Source organism: Lissotriton helveticus, chromosome 5_1, assembly GCF_964261635.1.
Source record: "Lissotriton helveticus chromosome 5_1, aLisHel1.1, whole genome shotgun sequence".
Lineage (NCBI taxonomy): Eukaryota > Metazoa > Chordata > Amphibia > Caudata > Salamandridae > Lissotriton > Lissotriton helveticus.
The window spans coordinates 1,562,271,479-1,562,294,031 of record NC_136065.1 but is presented as its reverse complement, the minus strand read 5'-3'; positions in this window follow the sequence as shown (position 1 = coordinate 1,562,294,031).

Here is a 22,553-nt window from a genome sequence, read left to right as displayed (position 1 = left end):
GGCTATCGGACAAGAGCCTAGACAGTTTACAAACTCATACAAATAGAATAAAAAATGGAAAAGTGAGGTAAAGACATAACATAAGCCACTTCACTGATATTGAATAAGCATATGAAAGTTGAACTGCTAGAAACTATTGTTAATGGCAAGTACATTTATACTGGAATGGAGCTAGGACAGAACGCAAGAAATGCCTGTGTTTACAGAATACTCCCTAAAGTCTTGGAAAATACTATATACAAATTGCTATTTTCATTTTGCATGGCGAGTCAGTTGAGAATATGAAATAGCTAGTGTTTCTCTGTTTCAAATACAAATATATCAAATAAGAAAATTTTATTAATAAACATATTTTGAAAAGCCCTTTGTCCAGTGCTTTTTCTAGCTGCTGTTGACACAAAGTAATTTAGGAGCCAGTGCTCAAAGTAGCCTAAATAAGGGAGGTAGCCTGAGAAACGCATTAGACATTACAAAACTTACAGTTGCAGAAAGATAGTGCTTACTCATTTTCCCGATAGTTTGGTTGAATAAGCATTTAAGTATTCCTGGCTCAAAGGAAAGTGTAACCTACATTAAATTGACCCTTAAACAAAGACGTAAGCCTTAGTTGCCCAGATTCAATTTTAAATTACTGCTAGTCTACTTTTTTTATTACTCCTTGAAGTGGGAACCACTTAATAAACCTTTGCGGCAAGGGTGATACAGAAGACTAATTGCACAGAGTAGGTCACATTTTTGACCTGCAAATATCAATGATATGAATGTGCTGTACAATGTTCTACACATCTAATTGAGCATGACCTTCTGTAGTAGGGGATCTCTGTGTATAGTCATAATCTAGTGAATAGTCCCGCCCATATGCGTGGACCCCGGAGCAATCAAAAATAATCTCTTACAGTGTCAAAAAATGCAGAAATGCATAGACACTTAAGAGAGAATTTAAAGACAGATAGCCAAAAAGGCTACACTGTCCAGTACTTCAACTAGAAATTCCACCACAAAATCCACAAAACAGCAAAGCCTGTACAGATTTCCCTTGCTTAACAGCAAAATCCCTCAGGAATGATAGAGAGAAGAACCTGGACAGACAAGCCCCATAGGCTGCCATTATGTGGCTTAAATAGGATACTGTGCCTTTAAGGAACCTTCCAGAACCTTCTCCCAGTATCCCAGAATGCATAGCAGGTCCAACTTAGTTTCAGTTCTTTTTTCCGGCTCCTGCAAGCAGGACCCTGGAGCATTGAGCTCTCCCTTTTCAAGGGTTTTGTTGGTGTTTTTACACTAAATTCGATTTTTGGTGCTTTCAAAGTACTTTAGTGACTTTCTTCTTGGGTTCCTGCACTCTTTTATTGTCCATAATGCCAGCATTATTTGACAAATGCCCGGAGTGCTCCAGGAAGAAGGCCAAGTCAGACCCCCATGAGGTCTGTATCCTCTGCCTTCCCTCTTCCCACATCCCTGAGGAGTGTGTGATCTGTAGAGGCTTCTCTGGAAGGACCCTGAAGGACAGGCGTAAAATCAGACTTCAGGGACTTGAAGAAAGAAGATTGAAGGCACGAGGTGGGTCAGGAGGGGCTCCTTCTGCCCATGCTGAGGCCTCTGGGGGGCTCCCCAGGGGCAGGAAGTCCAGCCCGCGCCCAAGATCTCCGTCTGGGTCAGTTGCGCTGACCACGACGTCGAGGGGAAGGTCCACGGCCAGTTCCCGGTCTCCCCAGGGCTCTGGGTTGAGAAAACGTCGCCCGTCGACGACGAGGGACGTGTTCCGGCCGCCGTCGAAGCCGGTGTCGATCTCCTCGTCGTCGGCGTCGAGTGGTCGACATCGGAGGACCCGGCGTCGGCGCTCGCCATCGAGGCGACACCGCCGTTCGTCGTCGAGGGGATCCTCGCCGTCGAGGCCGCCGTCGAGACGGAAGAAGTCTCCGGCGCGGAAGACGTCGACGTCGAGACATTCAAAGAGATCGACGTCGAAATGTTCCAAGAGGTCGACGTCGAGACGATCCAGGTCGACGTCGAGACGTCCGAAGAGGTCGAGGTCGCCGTCGAGGCACCATCGCCCGTCGTCGAGATTCCGTGGCTCGTCCATCTGGTCGGGGTCGACGTTGAGACGTCGATACCGTTCGACGTCGAGGAGTGAGAGGCGTTCGACGCCGAGGGGCCGTTCGACGTCTAGGGACCCAGGCTCGCCGTCTGGGCACCGATCTTTGGCGTCAGGAGGTCGAAAAGACAGGCCCAGGACTGTGGGGGGATCCCCACATTCCGGACAGGATGATGGCTCGCCGGGAACGGCGTATTCCGAGGTATATACCCCGAAGAAGCCTTCAGCGCCTCCTTCACTGCCTCCTTTGCCAAGGGGTCCGCCTCCGAAGGCTCCGACCCCCCCTGCATTGCCTGCTCGACCGGCTCCGCAGGCCCCGCTTCCAGTGACTCCCCCACCCCCGGTTCCACCGCGGGCGGTGTCGATGCCCAAGTTTCCGACGCCGCCGAAGAAGACTCCTAAGTCGAAGCCGAAGCCTCGGACTCCGGAACCGGGGAGGCCGGCGGACCGTCCCAGGCCCAAGAGATCGAGGTCTCGCTCGGGGAGACGGCACAAGTCCAGGAGTGGACGCGTATCTTCATCGAGATCCAGGCATCGCCATAGGAGGCGTCGGTCCAGGTCACGCTCATCTGGGACCCGTTCTTACTCGCCCACGCTGTCTGATTCGCCGGAGACTAGGGTGTCCCCGATCGACGATATCGGCACATTCCAAGAGGTTCTCCTGCGCGGAGCGGCGAAGTTGGGGATCAAAGTTGAAGCGCCTACGCCTTCGACTTCTGTCATCTTTGAGACGTTACACAAGAAACACCTGTCTCGCCCCCTACTGCCTCTGGTGCCGGGGCTCCTCGAGCCGGCTGAACAGTTTTTCCTGACGCCGGCGGTTGTGAAGTCTGCGCCTTCCAGGCTCCTCAAGAAATACAGAGCTCCGGACTCGGACCCAGCCTTCTTGAGAAAGGACCCGGCGCCGGATTCGGTCATTGTGACGGCGGCCCGGAAGCTTCATGCCACCTCCCCTGCGTCCACGGTGCCTCCGGACAAGGAGAGCCGCTGGATCGACTCTGCTGGGCGAAAAGCGTGTGGTACATCCTCCTCGTCAATGAAGGCTGCCAGTGACTCAGCTTTGTTGGGACGATACGACTGTGCACTGTGGGACTCAATGGAGCAGTTTGCGGACCTCGTTCCTCGAGACCGCAAAGAGGACTTCATGGAGATCGTCCAGGAGGGGATGCTGGTCTCTAACCAGGCCATTAGCGCCGCGGCGGATATTTCCTTGCTGTCTGCGCACGGATACTGCCACGGGATTAACCAGAGGCGCCATGCTTGGCTCCGGTTGACGTCTCTTAAGCCAGAAGCACAACAACGTGTGGTGAATCTCCCGTTTTCCGGAGATACCCTCTTCGGAAAACACGCGGATGACGAGATGGCCAGGATGAAGGCCGAGGCGGAGACCCTGACGGCGGTAGGCTTGGAGAAGCCCAAGGAGAAGAAACCCTACCGCCAGTTCCAACGGCGGTTCGGGTCGCAGGGTCGTGGAAGAGGGCAGTCTGCCGGACAACATCAGCAGCAGCAACAGCAGCAGCAGTACAGACGGCCCTTCCAGAAACGCCAGGGGGGTAGAGGTAGACAGCAGACCTCTACCGCTTCCAAGGGCCCGGCCGGGCCTCGACCCTGAGCTGTTACTTCCCCCTCGTCCGTTACCCGCTCCGGTGGGGGGAAGCGTTCAATTTTTTCTGGCAGAGTGGAGAAAAATTACTCAGGACAAGTGGGTGCTGAATATTGTTTGCAATGGATACAGTCTGCGTTTCACCAGCCCTCCTCCATCGATTCTTCCCGTCAGCTCGCAGTATCAACTGCGCGAGCTTCAGGCGGAGGCAGACATTCTGCTAAGGAAAAGGGCGATAGAAGACGTACCTCTGTCTCAAAGAGGAAGAGGTCTTTACTCTCGGTTCTTTCTTGTCCGCAAGAAGGACAAAAACGAGTTCAGGCCCATTCTGGATTTGCGACAGGCAAACAAGTGGATTCGCAGAGAAAAGTTTCGCATGCTGTCGTTGCATCAAATCTACCCTCAGCTGCAACGAGGAGATTGGATGTGTGCCATAGATCTACAGGTCGCATACTTCCACGTGCCCATTGCATGCAAACACAGGAAGTTTCTGCGTTTTCAAGTCGGCACCAATCACTATCAGTACACGGTGCTGCCCTTCGGACTGAAGTCTGCACCCAGGACATTCTCGAAATGCATGGCAGTGGTAGCGGCACACCTGCGGAAGAACAAGGTGTTTGTCTACCCGTACCTGGACGATTGGTTGATCAAGGCCTCCTCCTTCTCGGAAGCTCAAGCACACTTCCAGAAGACGTGCGTTCTCTTGAACAAGCTGGGGTTGCACATCAACATGTCCAAGTCGGTCCCGATTCCGGTCCAGTGCATCCAGTACTTGGGAGCCTCCATCAATACACTGTCGGCAAGCGTGTCTCCTTCGGAAGAGCGACGTTTATCACTCCTTCGGAAGGCTCAGGCTCTCATGTCTACTCCGTCCACGACAGTGAGGACGGTGTCTTCTCTGCTGGGATCGATGGCCTCGTGTATCTTCCTGACGCCACATGCGCGGCTGCACATGAGACCGCTACAGGAGTGCTTGGAGGATCAATGGGACCAGAGGAGAGGATCTTGGGAAGACAAGATACGACTGTCTCTGCATGCTCTTCAGTCTCTGAAGTGGTGGTGCTCGAAGGAGAATCTCCTCAGAGGGGTTCCCTTCCACAAGGACATTCCCACACAGACTATCGTGACGGATGCTTCTCTCCAGGGCTGGGGAGCGCACTCCGGAGACCTACAAATTCAAGGGACGTGGTCCCAGATGGAGGCCACGTACCACATCAATTTCCTGGAACTCAGGGCTGTGCACTTGGCACTGAAGGCTTTTCACCCGTCCTTTCAGACCAACTCTCTGCTTGTTCAGACGGACAACACGACAACGATGTATTACCTCAACAAGCAGGGGGGCTCGAGATCGCGCACTCTGTCGCAGGAGGCGATCTGGCACTGGCTTCTGGCTCGAGGACTGTCTATAACGGCCACCCATCTGCCAGGTGTGCAGAATGTTCAGGCAGACGAACTGAGCAGACTCATTCAAGAAAACCACGAATGGGTCTTAAACGACGAAGTACTAGGAGAAGTCTTCGCAAGGTGGGGAACTCCAGACGTGGATCTGTTCGCCACCGCCGAAAACAGCAAATGCCGAGGCTTCGCCTCCAGGTACTACCAGCAGGGGACGCTGGGGAACGCGTTATGGATCAACTGGTCGAACAGCTTTCTGTACGCTTTTCCACCAATTCCCCTGATTCCGGCGGTTCTCATCAAGCTGTCCCAGTCCAGGGCGCGGATGATCCTGGTTGCCCCGGAATGGCCCAGACAGTGGTGGTTCACGGACCTGCTTCACCGCTCTCTCCGTCCTCACATGAAGCTGCCGTGCAGGCCGGACCTTCTCACGAAGTTCGGGGGGCGGATGGTACACCCCAACCTCTCGTCTTTGAGTTTGGCGGCATGGCTCCTGAAATAGTGCAATATGGCCATCTGAATCTCCCAGAAGATTGTATGGACATACTGAAGGAGGCTAAGCGACCTTCCACTAGGACTTCTTATGCTTACAAGTGGAAGAGGTTTTGCATCTGGTGCAAGTCTAAGAACTATGACCCTGCGACATGCAAGGAAGATGTCATCCTTCCGTATCTGCTGCATCTGGCGCAGTCGGGCCTTAATGTCCATTCCATTAAGGTTCATCTGGCTGCTTTGACTGCCTACAGAAAAGGCCCTTCACAGACTTCCTTCTTCCAGATCCCTGTGATCAAAGATTTTTTGGAAGGCTTGAAGAAAGTGTTCCCTCCTGTCAGGCTTCCTTCGCCTTCGTGGGACTTGAATGTGGTGCTGTCCAGATTGATGAAGGAGCCTTTTGAACCCATTCATAAGGCTTCGTTGCAGCACCTGTCCTGGAAGGCGGCGTTCCTCATGGCCATTACATCGGCCCGCAGGGTGAGTGAGATTCAGGCATTGTGTTGCCAAGAACCTTATACTGTGTTTCATGCTGCTAAGGTTGTTATGCGTACTCACCCTAAATTTCTTCCCAAGGTTGTTTCTGATTTTCATATCAATCAGACTATCACTTTGCCTACGTTCTTTCAGAACCCGTCATCTCCAGCGGAAAGGTCTTTACATTCCCTGGATGTGAGGAGGGTGCTGAAGTTTTATCTTGATAAGACTAAAGATATTCGTAGGTCAGACCAATTGTTCATTAATTATGGCTCAGGACAGGTCTTGCTACCTCTAAGCAGTCCATCTCGAGGTGGATTGTGTCCTGCATACAATTGTGTTACTGCAAAGCTAATAAGACCTTAGGGGGTAAGCCTAAGGCTCATTCCACCAGAGGCAAAGCTGCTACGACAGCCATGCTTCGTAATGTTCCCTTTGCAGAGATCTGCAAGGCGGCCACTTGGAAGTCGGTCCATACCTTTGCTAAGCATTACTGCCTGGACACTGATGCCAGGGCAGACGCTCAGGTTGGGCAGGCTTCGCTTCGGAATTTGTTCGCACAATAGTGGCGTGATTTTCATATTCTCCACGGCCGCTTGATGTGGGGATGGGCTTGCCATTCTATTCACTAGATTATGACTATACACAGAGATCCCCTACTACAGAAGGAGTAGTTTCTGTCCTGTAACTCCAGTTCTGTAGTAGGGGTATCTCTGTTATAGTCATAAGCGCCCTCCCGCCTCCCCGGTGGAGATTTGTTCAGGTACATAATGCTACAGGTCTGGCGTTGTTTACGCCTTCAAAAAGAACTGAAACTAAGTTGGACCTGCTATGCATTCTGGGATACTGGGAGAAGGTTCTGGAAGGTTCCTTAAAGGCACAGTATCCTATTTAAGCCACATAATGGTAGCCTATGGGGCTTGTCTGTCCAGGTTCTTCTCTCTATCATTCCTGAGGGATTTTGCTGTTAAGCAAGGGAAATCTGTACAGGCTTTGCTGTTTTGTGGATTTTGTGGTGGAATTTCTAGTTGAAGTACTGGACAGTGTAGCCTTTTTGGCTGCATTATCTGTCTTTAAATTCTCTCTTAAGTGTCTATGCATTTCTGCATTTTTTGACACTGTAAGAGATTATTTTTGATTGCTCCGGGGTCCACGCATATGGGCGGGACTATTCACTAGATTATGACTATAACAGAGATACCCCTACTACAGAACTGGAGTTACAGGACAGAAACTACTCCTTATGCGGTATTAAAATAGACAGTGCAGCCTCAAGCTTTAATTGTTTACCTACTGATACGGTTAGCCACAAAGAAAACGCCTTCACAAATTGATGCACTGGAGGGGGAAATTTATAAGAAATGAAGATGGATGGATTTATGACCGCCACTAAAAATCACACAACGAGGCATATCCAAATACAAAGTAATGTCTGTCTTCTCAGTAAAGGTTATTACTGGAGCGTGGAATGGAGTGACGAGGTTCTAAGGAGATCAAAACCACAAACTTCAGCCTTCTCCAAATTAGATGAAGGCCAATTGCTTGCCTTCTTGACCACAAGTGTCCATGAGGCTACAGAGACAGGGTAGCAGTTTGTACTACAGTGATGACAGCTTCCTCCTATAACATGTGACATTCTGCACATAGAATTTACACTAGGGAAGGAAGCCAAAACTAAAATGGACATGAATTGCTACTCGTGACCCAATAATACAAAAAGGAATACGTAAAGAACACTCATAAGTTAGGTTGAAAGAGGAAATACATTTAGCCTATCATTTATGATGCACTGTTTTGCAAGTTCACATCTCTGCTTCTGCATTATATTTAATTGCTCATTTGTTTTATTTAGTGCTTCACTTCCGTTTTCCTCTTCCGTACCAGGATCCAATGAATACTCTCACAGGAGCCACTTTTAAGACTCCGGTACTAAAGCTGCTCCTTTCCCTGACACTTACAGTCTCATTTCCTACCCACAGTTAGAGCGTCAAAGATTCATGACAAGAAGTCAAGGAGGAGGCAGTAGAAGTGAGGCTAAGGATACTAATGTCAGCATGAACCACATGGCTCCGATACAAGCGATGCAACATATTTGGCTGGCAGCTTCACACCCATCTATTCTCCATTGTGCACTCGATTTTGCGGCTTCAATCTAGAGTCAGGAGAAAAGCAGGATATGCAGTGCCTTAGATTCTTTTACATGGATTTCCCATAACTGAAGCGTAAAGTCATTCTGTAAGAACCAGACAACGTTGCTCCTGTGGAGATCGGTTATGTGCCAACAGTTGTGATTGCTGCATTCATGCAGATTGAGAGCAAGGTTAGAGGTCAAAGACTAAAGATCTCATTGCTTTGTAATCTGATTTTATTCATCAGCCACTTTCTCATTCACACATATAATCATACGCAGTGTGTAATATACTTGGCTAATAATGTAGAAGCTGGGTGGAAATGAAATTCGAATTTCCAAAGAATTAATCCAGGAGCGCCACTTTATAGTGAATTGTCTATATTCACTGGAGAATACAAATTACTGGGGCAGACCCTGTCTTAGTGTATCTTAGTTGAATGAAAACGACACCACTTGCATTAATGTGTACACTTTGCAATTGTACAAAAGGCAAGATTGTGGTGCAACAAAAAATTTCGTGAATCCAACTTTAAAAGGAAGCTTTCTTTCTGCGAGCTGCGTTCCAGTGCAATGTGAACATTAAACAGATGTAAACACGGTCTACCCAGCACACGAGAAAAAGGCGATTTTTAACCCATGGTGATTAAGTCATCCTCTAACCTGGGGCTCTCCAAAATAAAATGAATGCAACTTAATGTGTAATCCCTCCCTCCCCCAGACTGCACTCTTGTCCTTCGCTTTTCTTCTCTAAATCCGTCCACAAACTGATGTGGGCCTGCTTCGTAATCAGTAAATATAAAAAAACAAACACACCTTCGGAGGGACAATGGCTGGAACAGATAGCAACCAGACACTGCTGGGGAGGAGAGGCCTGAGGAGATAAAGTAAATATGCGAACAATGTCGTGTCTCTCTGGATCAAGAAATTGTACACACTCTCCTATCCTTACTATTTGTAAGGGCTTAGAAACATATGATATTGCTATGCTGCCAAGGTTTCAGATTGCTATGTGTGAAATTCCCTTAATTTCAGCTGCATGAAGGACCCGAGACAAGGGCTTCCAATGGCCAGTTCCAGAGGTCACCGAGTCACTCTTACAAAGGAAACCGTGCAAATGTTCGCATATAGCACCCAGGGGAGAAGAAACAGCCCGGAGCCACGTGTGAAGGAAAAGTTAATTTTGTTAAGAGATGGATTTTTTACAATGCAACCTCCTGTCTTCTCAAAATAATTGGCAGTAGAAAATCTACACAGTGAAATGCTTTACGCGGCCAAAGCTGTCCTCACCGGCCTTTGCTTGTTATTTCAGCTTTTTATCCTCGAGAAAGAACAGGAATGAACAAGCAGCCAGACAAACAAATGTCATTTTTAGCAGAGGGGCGATGGAGCGCCCGAGTGATAGGGGGCCCAACCCCCCCTCCCAAGGATTTTCACAGAGCCCGGAGCCCAGACCCATCACCACCCCGAAGCAATACTGGCCCTGGCTGCAAAAAGCTATTGAAGAGCAGCGGAGAACAGCAGAATCAGCAGCACAACAGAATTAATTCATTTTGTTTACAACCAAACATGATGGTGCCTTGAAGGACACAGAATATTTCAAGCAGTTAAAGGACAACAGTAACATCATTCTGTTGGGCTATTCCCTTGGACATTTAACAATGGCTGATGGAGTGCCAAACTTTGAAAACATCCTTAAGATTTGTTACTTCAATGACAAAGTGGACGAACTCCCAGAAAAATTCATGTATTCCTACGATATTTTTTGGGTGAAAGATGAGACGCTGTATGTGGCAAACTCGACACTACAGAATATTCCGCAAACGACAACCCAGAATGTCATGCTTTTACGTGGTCTCAAGAACAGACCCTCACGGCATTGCCCCAGGACTGGACCCCCCGAGGCTCAGGAGAAGGAGCTCCAAAACTGCCAGGTAGGCACATGTGATGTGCGTGTTATGTGCTATGTGATAGCCTGGGTGTGTTGAAGAATAACAGGGCTGCTGTAAAGCGCTCTATTATTCAGAAAGGTAAAAGGTGCAGACTTTAACAGATCGGAATTTCAAAAACGAATTTAGATCAAGTAAGCATATTTTCGTTATTTAAAATGCCATTATATATTTTGAAAAACTGATTTGGCGCTGTTTTTCTCTTTTTTTTTTTACTCGCTTCCTTTCTATAGTCTATCAAGGGTAATAAGCAGCATTGCTCTTGTCGCTGTAAATAGCGCCCTTTCCTGTTCTCTCTACCTTACTACCAAAACCTGCACTGAAAAGAACGCCCACCCTGCTCTCACGCCTTACAAAAACAGCCACTAAAGCTTTACAATTTGTGCATTAGCACTGGGTGCATAGGGCAGGAATAATCTCAAGAAAAGGTGAGAAATTTAGGGGATCCTTTTCAGGGCCTTCCTATCTTTTTATTTATGTAATTTCCTTCTGTTTGGCTTCCTTGCACAAAATGCGAAAAAGAGTCAAACATAGCCGGCCGGGCTTTTTCTTTTAAACAATGTAGCTACCACTTTATCATAGGTGGAAGTTCCAGCCGGAGGACTCAGACAAGAGTCCTCCAGCTGGGAATCCCTATTATAGCAAAAAACAATCAAAACTTTTCAAACTTACTGAAACCAAACTTACTGAAACCAGGCATCCTTATTTCACTGGCTTCTTTACGAACATCAAGGGGTTAATCAATCAATACAAATGTACTCACCCCTCGGTTTCGGCTTTTGCAAAAGTCGTACAAACCAACCAAGACAAAGAAGTGGGAGCGACCCACTATTACTTAAACAAGTGTCTTCTTCGTCAACAGAGATCCGTCTAGCGTCTCGCATTACCACACATTTCTAAAAGGGCCAAGGCAGGGCGGCAGTCAGGGCAGCAGTAACCAGCAGCCGTTGGAAAGGAGAAGCCACGCTGCAAAAACCTTTGGTCCACTTTGACATGCATGGGTCAATTCTGTGGGGGCCCTCCTCCAGAATTTCCTTGCGAGGCTCCTCACAACCCTCGGGCTTGACCGCTACCTCTGAAGCCGCCCCACGTTGGGTCGCCATTTGAAGAACCGGGCCTTATGGGCCTGGCGGCGCAGGGCACGCCTAAATCCTCTGGATTCACCTGCCTTGTTACACAGAGACACGGAATAGTCTGTTAGCGTAGAAAACCAAAATTTATTAGCTGCAGCTAAGTGCAGTGGTCCAAGAAGTACAGAGTAGGTTCTCAGGAGACTGCCCCTTCACTCCGGGGTTCACAATCTTTTATACCTTTTTACAGTTCCACAAGGACTCTCCCATTGCGCAAAATATCAACCAATGAAAAGATGACATTTAGGAGAAAAACAAGATGTCACATGATTACTTTTCACTCCCCCTGGGTCATGTTCTTGCCTAATCCCATAAGTAACTTAGTGCAGATGACCTCAAGTTAATAAACAGTGGTGGACGTATTTGCATATTGTGAAAGACCACTTGCAAAGTAAGCTAAGGCAGTGTCAGGGCTAGGGTGGCTTGCGGTCTAGGGCCCGCCCCACTCTGCAGACAGGTTGTCCTGTGTGGAAAAATGCATCAGTCGTCCTTGGGTGGGCGTTGGTGGTTGGCCTGCTTTAAACCTACTTGTACATCTGTTTTGAACCCTTGTTAGGCTTTCTCTGTAACTTCCCATACTTTAAATCACTGTTATTGCTATTCTGCCTAATGCGTGAGGTTTGGCACTCGGAAAGCGTCCGCCTAATGCGTGAGCTTTCGTTGCCTGGTCGCATGCGTGAGCGGCGTGGTCACGTTCACTTGCGCGACCGCGCCCAGACTCCAGCGCTCACTATTCTGGTGTTTTCTGAGAGGCAGCAGGTGTTTTCTTGTGCTCCGTGTCCATTGCCTTTTCAGATTCAGACTTTGGGAAGAGATCGTCACCGGAGGCTTTCGGTGAGGATTCCAGGGGGTGTGTCTGTTCCAGCTTCCTCCGTTTTGCTGTTCCTTGGGGATTAAGACCATCCAGTGAGTCCAGAGAAGATAGAGACCTTCACAGAAAGCAGAGTAGGTCGTACTCTGCAGGTAGGGAGAAGAAATCTGAGTAAACTGCGCTTTTGAACTTAATGGTAAAAAGTCATTAATCTAAATACTAATTAAGTGTTGGAATACTCAAGATCTTTGGCTCTTCATTCATGTTCTGCTTGGCACTCGTAATGCTTCTCATTGCTGGCAATGCTTAAATGTTATACGTGTAGTGCAAAGCTTTTTGTGTCGCATATTTACAAGGTCAACATTGTGATTTTGGCGCAATTCACAATTGAGATATTTTGCGTAAGGTGGTTTTTCAGAGTATATGAAAAACACGTAACTTTGTGATATGTTATGTAATCCCTACAACTTTGGTAAAGGAGTCAATTTACTAAAGTATATTTCTATTTCTTTTGAGGGAAGAATCTGTCGCTATTCACAACCAAAGAAATAAACAGATTAGTGAATAGGAAATTGTGTAAAGATTTGAATTGCAAGAAAACTATTGGAAAACTAATGGTAATAAGTATATTGTCTTGTATTCATGTAAAATCCCGGTATGGGGTTAAAGGCCAAGAGACAGACTTTCAACTAGAAGAGTGTGTTGCTAACTTTTCCTTTTCAGATCTCCTTCCCTGCTGTTCCCTTCCTAATTCCCTTTTCCCCCCCCCCGCTTGATCACTCCAAGATTCTGTGTATTTACTACATTCGGAATTGGAGGTATCGAGAGGTGGGTCCTTATTACTTCACGACAGACCCTGAGGAAGACTTCGCCTGACAGAATAGTGAGCCCACGAATATTATTCCTCCCGGTCTGTACGTGAAGTCATAATGGCTACCATCAATGATTTAATGTCGGCTCTTATGCGTATGCAAGCAGATTTAAAAGAAACCATGAATGCAACCGCCTTGTTAGCGGCTAAGGTAGACAATATTCAACTACAGAGTACTCCACTTCCCGAAGATGTACAGGAAACTGGTGCTAGTAGGGCAACTACGAACATAGCAGTCACTGTTCCTCCCCAGATTCCTCTTGCAGCTCCAGAACGATTTTCTGGGGATTCCTCCAAGGTGCAAATCTTTTTGACCCAAATCGAATTACATTTTGCTTGTAGACCAGCTGCGTTTCCAACCCCCCAGTCTAAAATTGCGTTCTTGATTTCTTATTTGACCGGAGATGCCGCAAACTGGGCAGTTCCTTTGGTCAGACAAGATGACACTTTATTATATAATTGGAAACGTTTTGTGGAAGAATTCGAAAAGGTTTTCGATCGACGAACTGTGACCTTATCAGCAGATCGAGAACTGCTTCAGTTAAAACAAGGAAACAGGGACCTTGTTTCTTATTTGTCACACTTCAACAGACTGATTGCCGAAACTTCCTGGCCAGAGGAAAAAAGGGCAGCTCTTTTTTATCAGGGTTTGAAAGACGATCTAAAAGATGTTTTGGCGCAAATAGACCCTCAACCAACAGTGTGTTCTGAGTTGATTAATCTGACTCTGCGTTTGGATCACAGACTCTCTGAACGAAGATCAGATAAAAAAAGAATAGACAAACCTACTTGGAAAGCAGAAACTAAATCCAGACCTCATTTCGCAAACTCTGAAGCTGGGGCTGAGCCAATGGAAATTGGGACTTTAAGACAACCTTTGTCAAAAGAAGAAAAAGACAGTCGACGTAAAAATGGTCAATGTCTTTATTGCGGACGAAAGGGTCATTTCGTAAAGGACTGCCTAACTAAACCTAAAGGAAGATTTCCTAACCCTAGTAAGTCAGCAGCTCTGGAAAAAACTGATCAAAAGTCGGAAAACTAGCTGGCCCAAGATGTTTGAAGGGAGATCTCTTGGGAACCATTGCCTTCCCTTCTGTGAACTCATGTGTCTCTAACTACAAAGCACATTTTAGATTAGCAGTACAAATCAGGTTAATTCGGGAAACATGCCAAATGGAAGTTTTAGTTGATTCTGGGGCTACAGGTAATTTTGTGGACTTAGAAACTGCCCAACGCCTGGGAATCATCTGTGAACAAAAAGAGACTCCAGAAATTGTCCAAGCAGTGGATGGAAAAATATTAGCTGGAGGGCAGTAACCATGCAAACTTCTAAAGTCGTTATGTTCTGTGAAGATGCTAAGCAGCAATTACATAAGGAAGAGCTTCAATTTGACGTTATTCAAGCACCTCAATATGGTTTCATTCTTGGAATGCCTTGGCTCTGTCTACATAATCCAACCATAGATTGGCGGAAGAGAGAACTGGTTTTTCTGTCTGATTTTTGCCATTCTTCTTGTCTAAACACCTCAAAACCAACTTTAAGTCAATTGGCCACAGCAGAAGAAAAAGAAACACTTTTACCTAAAATGTACAAGGAATACGCAGAGGTTTTCAGTGAAGCTAAGGCAGCCCTCCTTCCTCCTCATCGTAGCTATGACTGTCAAATTGATCTCGTACCAGGTTCTAGTGTCCCAAATTGCCGCATCTATGCTCTGTCTGAAAAAGAGAACCAACATTTAAGACAGTATCTTGATCAATATTTAGAGAATGGTTTCATCCGCCCCTCCAAGTCCCCGGCAGCATCTCCGTTGTTCTTCATTCCAAAAGCAAATGGAGAATTAAGAACCTGTATCGACTATAGGGCGTTGAATAAAATCACAGTCAAAAATACATATCCATTACCACTCATCCCCGTACTGTTGGACCAAGTTAAAAAGGCCGAAATGTACACCAAATTGGACCTTAGAGGGGCCTACCATTTGGTTCGTATCAGGCAAGGTGATGAATGGAAGACTGCTTTCAAAACTCGATATGGATTGTTTGAATACTTGGTAATGCCATTCGGACTGTGCAATGCCCCAGCGGCTTTCCAGTTTTTTCTAAATGATGCCTTAAAGGAATTTTTGTATCTTTTTGTTATCGTCTATATAGACGATATTTTGATTTATTCCGATTCTGAAGCTCAACATGAAGTCCACGTCAAAAAGGTTTTGAGCACTCTTCAGTCTCACAACTTGTATTGTAAACTATCTAAGTGTGATTTTCATGTTAGAGAAGTTGAATTTTTGGGAGTTCTCCTCACACCAACTGGAATGAAAATGACTGACAGGAAGATTAAAGCAGTTGCTGAATGGCCTACTCCGACATCAGTTCGAGACATACAATGCTTCTTGGGCTTTGCGAATTTTTACCGTCGATTCATTGATCACTTTTCTGCTGTGGTGGCTCCTATTACACGTTTGTTGAGGAAGAAGGTGAAATTTGAATGGACCTCAGAAGCTGAAAATGCGTTCCAGAAGCTAAAAAAGGCCTTTACTGAAGCACCCGTTCTCATGCATCCCAACGTAGAAGAACCTTTCATCGTTGAAGCTGACGCTTCTGATGTAGCCATTGCAGCCATTCTCTCTCAAAGGCATCACACTACTGGTCAAATGCATCCAGTTGCTTACATGTCTCGAAAATTAAATCCCGCAGAGCAAAACTATGTTATAGCTGAAAAAGAATTACTTGCTATACTCGAGGCCTTCAAAGAACGGAGACACTACATAATGGGAGCGAAATTTACTGTAACAGTTTATACAGATCATAGAAATCTACAGTTCATGAGTTCAGCTAGAATGTTAACCCCGCGACAACTCCGATGGATGATGTTCTTTGCCGAGTATGATTTCATAGTAACTTTTCGCCCAGGACAAGACAATAAGAAAGCTGATGCCTTGTCCAGAAAAGACTCTTCTTTGCATCGCTTTGAAGGGACACCACAACCTATAATCGATCCTGGCAAGGTAATCAGTGTGCTCTCAGCAGATCAGTTTCTGGAGAATATTCATGAAAGTTTTCCTCCTTCTCAGTGGAAACTATGGTTGAACCCCGAAAAAGATCAAACTATCAAAGAAGGAATACCTTTCCATGGAAAACAAGTATATCTGCCCTCTTTGAAACTACAAGAAACTGTGTACAACTGGTTACATTCACATCCTATGGCAGGACATCCTGGCCCCAGAAAGACTGTGGAGAAAATACAAAAGATGTTTTGGTGGCCAAAGCTGCAGAAGGATGTAATGAAGATGGCTAATGATTGTGAAGTCTGCGCAAGATTTAAATCCGATCACACGAAACCAAAAGGTTTTTTACAGGTTCTACCAACACCAACTGAACCGTGGAAACATATTTCATTGGATTTCATTACTGACTTGCCACCGATCAATCAGCATACTGTGATTCTAGTAGTTGTGGACAGTTTAACTAAATATGCACATTTCATTGCTTGTAAGCAATTACCTTCTGCTGGACAATTAGCGCAATTATTCTTGCAACATGTGGTGCGTTTACACGGCTTGCCTTCAGTTTTGCTTTCAGATCGTGGTTCTCAGTTCTCTTCCAAGTTCTGGCAGCAATGGTGTAAAGACCTACAGATTACTTCCAATATGTCCACCAGTTATCATCCTCAAACTGATGGGCAGACTGAAAGACTGAACCAAACTTTGAAACAATATTTGATGTTATGTTACGGACTCTAAGAAATCTTGGTTAGATTTACTTTGGATTGCTGAATTTGCATACAATACTTCGCCTCATTCGTCAACCGGATCCTCTCCGTTTGAGGCTCTTTACGGCTATGTACCTAACACCATTCCGTTGACTCTACCCAATGATGGGAGTGGTGTGCCGGCAGTTAGAGACTCTGTGCAACTTATGCAGTCTATTCATCGACAGATTCAGGATCGCTTATTGCAAAGCAAAAGAAAGTATAAAGACCAGTATGATAAAAGACATCGTTCAGGTCCTACGTATGCCCCTGGAGACAAAGTTTGGCTGTCCACAAAGAACTTGAATTTTAAACACAAGAGTATGTTCCAACCTAAGTTCATTGGTCCCTATCCGGTTCTGCGCCAGGTGAACCCTGTGACATTCAAACTGTCATTGCCCAGGTCCCTGCGCATTCATCCGGTGTTTCATACTTCCCTCCTAAAACCTGCTAACCAAAACCTGGCTCCCCGTCCGGCACCAATTTTGGTTCATGGCAATTGGGAATATGAGGTGCAGAACATTTTGGATTCTAAACGTCGGGGCTCCAGGTTGTGGTATCTTGTCTCCTGGAAGGGGTACGGTGCTGAGAACGATTCCTGGGAGCCGGCTGACAATGTTCATGCCCCTCGTTTGTTGCGCCGTTTCCACCTCCTTCACCCTCTGAAGCCGGGCCCTAGACCGCTCTTGGGAGGGGGGAATACTGTCAGGGCTAGGGTGGCTTGCGGTCTAGGGCCCGCCCCACTCTGCAGACAGGTTGTCCTGTGTGGAAAAATGCATCAGTCGTCCTTGGGTGGGCGTTGGTGGTTGGCCTGCTTTAAACCTACTTGTACATCTGTTTTGAACCCTTGTTAGGCTTTCTCTGTAACTTCCCATACTTTAAATCACTGTTATTGCTATTCTGCCTAATGCGTGAGGTTTGGCACTCGGAAAGCGTCCGCCTAATGCGTGAGCTTTCGTTGCCTGGTCGCATGCGTGAGCGGCGTGGTCACGTTCACTTGCGCGACCGCGCCCAGACTCCAGCGCTCACTATTCTGGTGTTTTCTGAGAGGCAGCAGGTGTTTTCTTGTGCTCCGTGTCCATTGCCTTTTCAGATTCAGACTTTGGGAAGAGATTGTCACCGGAGGCTTTCGGTGAGGATTCCAGGGGGTGTGTCTGTTCCAGCTTCCTCCGTTTTGCTGTTCCTTGGGGATTAAGACCATCCAGTGAGTCCAGAGAAGATAGAGCCCTTCACAGAAAGCAGAGTAGGTCGTACTCTGCAGGTAGGGAGAAGAAATCTGAGTAAACTGCGCTTTTGAACTTAATGGTAAAAAGTCATTAATCTAAATACTAATTAAGTGTTGGAATACTCAAGATCTTTGGCTCTTCATTCATGTTCTGCTTGGCACTCGTAATGCTTCTCATTGCTGGCAATGGTTAAATGTTATACGTGTAGTGCAAAGCTTTTTGTGTCGCATATTTACAAGGTCAACATTGTGATTTTGGCGCAATTCACAATTGAGATATTTTGCGTAAGGTGGTTTTTCAGAGTATATGAAAAACACGTAACTTTGTGATATGTTATGTAATCCCTACAACTTTGGTAAAGGAGTCAATTTACTAAAGTATATTTCTATTTCTTTTGAGGGAAGAATCTGTCGCTATTCACAACCAAAGAAATAAACAGATTAGTGAATAGGAAATTGTGTAAAGATTTGAATTGCAAGAAAACTATTGGAAAACTAATGGTAATAAGTATATTGTCTTGTATTCATGTAAAATCCCGGTTTGGGGTTAAAGGCCAAGAGACAGACTTTCAACTAGAAGAGTGTGTTGCTAACTTTTCCTTTTCAGATCTCCTTCCCTGCTGTTCCCTTCCTAATTCCCTTTTCCCCCCCGCTTGATCACTCCAAGATTCTGTGTATTTACTACATTCGGAATTGGAGGTATCGAGAGGTGGGTCCTTATTACTTCACGACAGACCCTGAGGAAGACTTCGCCTGACAGGCAGGGAAAAGGACAATGAGAATCAACAGATGTATTGGTGCAAGGATTAGTGAGTCAGGTGAGAGAATACTGCAGACCAATAGACAGTTTGGACAAGGATTACTGAGTTCTGGGAAGAGAATACTGGAGGCCAGCAGATTAGATATGGAGGCAGAAGAATAGGGAAGCAAACAGTCGGCCGAGACAGGGATCAGTCAAACCAGACATGGATTAGTGTGCTCGGCCGAAACCCTGACTTCGGTTACGTAAATAAGAGCAGAAGTTACTTTTTAACAAGTAACAAGAAGTACATGTAGCAGTTGGAAAGGCAAAAACACGGGCTCATCATGCTGCCTGAGTGAAGGCAACGCAAGATGGCAGCCAGATACAAAATGGCAGCTGCATGAAAAGCGGAGCTGAAAACTACATAACCTCACCGCTTGGCCGGCTATATCAACACCTAAAATAATTAACGACTTCCTCCGTTCCCATGAAGTAACAAAAATAACTCGCAGTCCCATGCAGTAACAAATTGAACCGCAACCCACTGTAGAATTTAAAGGGTTAGCCCCGCGATACTTCTCAGCCCGGCTAAATCGTGCCCCCCGCTCGGCCGGCTGCACTAACGCCTAAAATGATTAATGACTTCCTCCGTTCCAGCACAAAATAAACTTTAACAAACCCTCCGTCTTATTATCTTATTAAAATAAATTGCTAAAAGAGACTGCCGAAACGGCACTGAATTACCCACCTTGCCAGCCCCGGTCCTCCTTTGCTACGCTGTGAGGCCCCCTCACCCCAGTGCCCGCCGCAACTTGCCAACTTTGCTTCTGGCTGCGACCCACTGGGCGCCCGAGGCAAGAGGACAAAGAGGGCTTCTCCCTCGTGCTCCGTGCTCTTATCCTTATCCCTGGAGGGGTCGCCTGCGCACCCTAAGTGACGCACTAAGGGCCAGATGTAGGTAGCCAAATACCGGTCGGTAACGGCCGAAAATACCGAAATTCGGCCGTTACCGACCGGTATTTGCATTTCGACATGTAGGGGCTCAAAAAACTACAGAATCGGTAAATTTACCGATTCGGTAAAGTTACCAACTCTGTAAATTTACCGACTCTGTAAATTTACCGATTCGGTAAATTTACCGAATCGGAAAATTTACAGAGTCGGAAACTTTACCGAATCGGTAAATTTACCGATTCGGTAAATAAGAAGTGGTAAAAATGCATTTTGAGATGTAGGTAACCTCTAAAATACCGATTTTGCATGAAAATCGGTATTTAAGAGTCTGTATTTACCATGGATTGAAAGCAGGTGGTAACCAGGTGCAGGCTATGAAAAAGGGCCCAAAATGCAACAGTTTGACCAGAATGGCGGCATTCTATGTGATTGCGAGGCGGCTACAGGCAGAAGGACAGAGGGTCTGGAGAAGGGAGGAGCAGGTCTACAGACAGAGGATTACCCGATTCCAACTCACTAATGCTTAGATACAACAAAAGTACAGTCTCCATCCCCAAACCATCCTGGACTTGATCAGGGACCTGCACCCACTTTTGGAGCATCCAACCCCAAGCGCACACGCCATCCCACCCCATGTGCAGGTGCTGTGTAGCCTACACCTGCTTGCCTCTGACAGTTACCAGAGTGTCATTGCTGCGGTAGGTGGGGTATCCCAGAGCAGCCTGTCCCGCTTCTTTAGGAAGTTCCTAGAGGCCATGATTCAGCGAATGCATCACTACATCACCTTCCCTGAAACACATGCTGTACTGCTCAGGACAAAGACTGGGTTCTATCAAATAGCGCACTTCCCCAACGTCATCGGTTGCATTGACGGCACCCAGATTCCAATTTGCCCACCTGCTGACACAGAGTACATCTACAGAAACCGAAAATCAACCCACACCATGAATGTGCAAGTCATCTGCAATGCCAACTACATCATCACGGATATAGTGGCCAAGTTTCCAGGCAGTACCCACGACTCCTACATTTTCCAGAATAGTGGGATCTACGCACGCCTGACTGCGGGGGAATTTGGCGAAGGCTACTTGCTAGGTAAAACAGTGTGTGACACTCCCTTGATACATGTTTCAGATGTGAATGTGTGCATATGTGTAACGTTTTTCTCATTTTGAAATAGGGGATAGTGCATATGCCGTCCGGTCCTTCATCCTGACACCCTACCTCAACCCTTCAACCCTCAGCCAGAGGCGATACAACAGGGCACACAAATCCACCAGGAACATTGTGGAGCGAACATTTGGCCTGTGGAAAAGCAGGTTCCGCTGCCTCCGCAAAAGTGGAGGGGGCACGCCAGTACACACCAGTGACCTGCTGCAAGATTATTGCATCCTGTGCACAACCTTGCCATGAAGAAGGGCACCGAGGTGGAATTATCAGATTATGAGGACCATGATAACGAACAAGCACTGCCTGAACCCAACACTGCAGGAGTTGCAATACCAACAGATGGCAGTCACATACGGGAAGAGATCACACACAACTACTTTTAAGTAAGTAAAGAGACACAGACAGGTGGAGTATGCACCCAACGTAGTTTAATTTTGTCACTACGCAGGTTCCAAAAGCACAATTGTGCAACTCAAACAGTATACATTCAAAGATGTTAGTCCTGGGTCACTTCCCCATTAACTGATTTTCTCATTTTCATCCACGTCTACCAGTGCCAGATGTTTGTGGCTGGCTGTCTTCACTTGGCGTTTGGGCTGCTGCCTCACCCTGACGCCTGCTGCTCCTCCGTGTCTTACGACAAGGGGGCTTGCCATGCTGCTCCTACTTGTGCTCCCTTCACTCCCTGACACATCCAGAGCAGCAGTTTGTGCTGCTTGTGCATTTATCAGCACCTCAACGGCACTGGTCAGACTAGCAATGCCCCTAGTTACCTCATTGCTATTTTGCGTGAGTCCCTCCTGCATGTTAATGCACCTCCTGCATAGCAGGGAAGTGGCTGTGGCCAGTTGGTTGATGGCTTTATTTTGTTGCTGTGCACACAGCTTCTCCTTCCGCCTTGATGCAAATTCCCTATCTAGTTTGGTGCACAGAAGCTGCACCGATTGTGACATATCATGCATCCCTGCTGCAATATCCTTGTTGACATCAACTATTTCTCTGATGCCCTTCCCTATGTCTTCCATATTATTGTTTAGGGTCCTCATTTGGCGTTGGACAGACATGATAGCCTTTCCCTGCATCCTTTGGATCTTCACCATGCTCCCCTCCAGGCCACGGAACACGCTGGGACCCTCCACATGTTCAGCTACACTGCTTTCTCGGAGCCTGCGGCGTCTGGAAACATTACGGGACACCTCTGCACTGGACTGCAGTGCGGCAGTACTACCTTCACCAGGCAAGGTGTGTGTGTCTTCCCCCTCCATGTCACCTGCTGATGGCTCCATTTCCAATAGTGGGGAAACAACATGCCTCCTGCTCTGTTTTGCGGCAGGTGTTGTCACAGGCAGTGATGCTGGCATTTCTGGGGATGACAGTAACAGAGGGGATTGTGTACGTTCTGGGGACGCCTGCAACTCTGGGGCCATTTCTGTGTCTTGGGATGGTGGCTGTGTACTTGGTGCACCTGTGTCCTCTGATACATTCTGTGCAATTGGACCGGACTCCTAACTCCCATCCCTCTCTGGTGCCATGCTTTTAGTCTCCCTGGAACGCCTGCAAGATGTCTCACCTGTGGACATATGAGCATACATTAGCTAAGTGCTACTGCCTCACAGCCACTACAATTAAATAATTTTCACTTGAACACTGTACATGTTGCCTGCGCTTCTTTCTGTCTGGAATCATTTCCCTAACTTGCGAGTTGCTATGCTGTATGACATTGACTTTCATTTCCTGCATACATGTCCCATAATGCATTGCTC